A 2,502-nucleotide genomic window follows, 5' to 3' on the forward strand; every position below is an offset into this window, starting at 1 on the left:
GATATTGGGGGGCAGAAATGGATGGGTTTGGTGAAGGCTCTCTTTCTCCCTTGCAGATCAAATGTTCCCTTCTTGCTATATTCTTTCATGGTGGGGAGAGAGAGCAAGCAAGATCTCTGGTATTTTCTTTTCTTATAAGAACATGAATCCCATGATGAGGTCTTCACCATCATAAACACACCTAAACCAACTTATCTTCTAATGGCCTATCTCCAAGTATCACCACGTTGTTTATAAGCTACCCAGTTTATGCTATTTTTGTGATTAAGGAAATATGATTCAGAAGGGCAGAATCCAAGAGCCCAGAGGATGGAGCCAAGAAATCTAATGGAGTTTTTCTGTCTGAAGAATTTTAAAATTGCTCAAGGTCAGTGACTCCTTTAATTTTTTGAACCAGAATGTCTGTAAATGTTATCCTATGCCTATCAAACCCTCATATGCTTAGAGCAGATAACTTGTTATTTTAGTTTCACACATCTAAACCTGGAGACAAAATATACTCTAAGAAGGATTGTATTAAAAGTTTTATCTATATCTGATTTAGATAAATAAGGTGATTAGATTTGGGACTTCAGAGATAAACGAAATTTAGATGCAATTTTGAGCTTAATGTTGTAAGGAGATGAAACCTTTGGGGATTATTATGGTTTGGGTCTTAAATGTCCCCCATTTAAGCTCATGTGTTGAAGGATTGTTCCCCAGTGTGCAATGTTCAGATATGGGGCCTTTGAGAGGTAATTGGATCATGAGGCCTCTGATCTCATGAATGGATTAATACATTTGTGGATTCAAAGCTTACTGGGTTATGGAGAGGTGGTGGAAACTTTAGAAGGTGGAGCCTAGTTGGAAGAAGTAGATCATTGGGGGTGTACACTGAAAGGGTATATTTTGTCTTCAATTCTTCTTGTTCTCTTTCTCTTTTTGCTTTTTGGGCATCGTGAGGTGAATAGCTTTTCTCTAACATTATGGACTCACACGATAAACCCAAAAGCAAACAGAAGTGACCATTGATAGAAACTTCTGAAATTATGAGCCAAAAAGAAACATTTCCTCCTTTTAAGTTGTTCATCTCAGTATTTTTGTCACAGCAACAAAATGCTGAGCAACACAAAGACCTCGGGAAGACATAAATGTATTTTGTACAGACAGACCACAACTTAACAATGGTTTGATTTATTATTTTTTGAGCTTTTATATTTGTGTTTGTTCTTCATTTAAGGTTTAAAACACTACTGTAATTGAATATTAAAACAAAAACAATAGCAAGTCGTGAGATATTTATGATTATAGTCCTTCATTCATTCATTACTGCATATAAAATGCTTGCAGCAAGTGTTATTCACTGACCTGCATTAAGAGGTTTGATGCTGAACACTGCCTCTAGGATGACATTCATCAACCTCATATGCTTCTCCATTATAATAGCACTGTCTGTCCTTATTTGGTCAAAGTCCACTAGTTATACCTGATCCATTTCTTCAATCTCTTCTACTTCCTTCCTCTCAGGTAGAAATTTTTTCATCAAAGAAAGTTTATCAGGGCTGGAGATGTGGCTCAGCGGTAGCGCGCTCGCCTGGCATGCGTGCGACCCGGGTTCGATCCTCAGCACCACATACCAACAAAGATGTTGTGTCCGCCGAGAACTAAAAAATAAATATTAAAAATTCTCTCTCTCTCTCTCTCTCTCTCTCTCTCTCTCTCCTCTCTCACTCTCTCTTTAAAAAAAAAAAAAGTTTATCAGGAGAAAGAAAGCATTTTTTTCAGGAAAGTTTACCTCAAACCTGATAATTAGGTGACCCTTTTCATGGGATCTATGACAAATTAGCCTACCTTCATTTGGCACACATTTTATATCTCCCTGCTTAACAATCTGACCTGGATGAGGTGATAACTGTGGTTTGGTTATCAAGAGTGAATGCGGGCCTTGGAAAGCCACATAATGCTTCAATCAGCTGTATGTCCATATACATGTTTTTACATTTCATGGAATAAAACCAGCCTGGTCCTTCAGATCTAAGACAACGATAATATCTCCTGGCTCCAGTCCTAGCTCTTGGTCCCTTCACCATGGAATGTTATCTTCTGTCTATTTTTCATGCCTTTATCAACATGAAATTCTAGAATTTTCTTGTCTCTACTATCTTCCTTCCTTTGCAGCTTTTCACCTATCTTTAGGACTGATCCCTTTCCCAAGGCCCTGTTGCTCCATGAACATAGACTGAATTTGCTGAACCATTCCAGGTCCTATCTGATGAATTCTTACTTGCATTCCAGCCATTAGGACAGCACTCTACTGATCCTTTCTTACCATGTCAACCTTCACATTCATCACAAATCACATTCTTTTCCAGTTTTCTTGTTGCACCATTATATAAATCTTCAACGGTTACTAAGAGCTGATATACAACATGTTTACCTCTCTTTTCTCTCTGCATCCTTCCTCCTCCTCCAAAAAACAGCAAAGATGTCCATGGGGGGCCCAAGCCACTACCTGCCTCACCT

At 38.4% G+C, this 2,502-nt stretch overlaps 1 pseudogene; it reads right to left on the bottom strand.

The window, feature by feature from the left end:
- Positions 1–1,352: 1,352 nt before the first annotated feature.
- On the bottom strand, positions 1,353–2,269 carry LOC113184608 (dnaJ homolog subfamily A member 1-like; annotated as a pseudogene).
- Positions 2,270–2,502: the final 233 nt, after the last annotated feature.

This window comes from Urocitellus parryii, chromosome 8 (assembly GCF_045843805.1).
Source record: "Urocitellus parryii isolate mUroPar1 chromosome 8, mUroPar1.hap1, whole genome shotgun sequence".
Classification (NCBI taxonomy): Eukaryota; Metazoa; Chordata; class Mammalia; order Rodentia; family Sciuridae; genus Urocitellus; species Urocitellus parryii.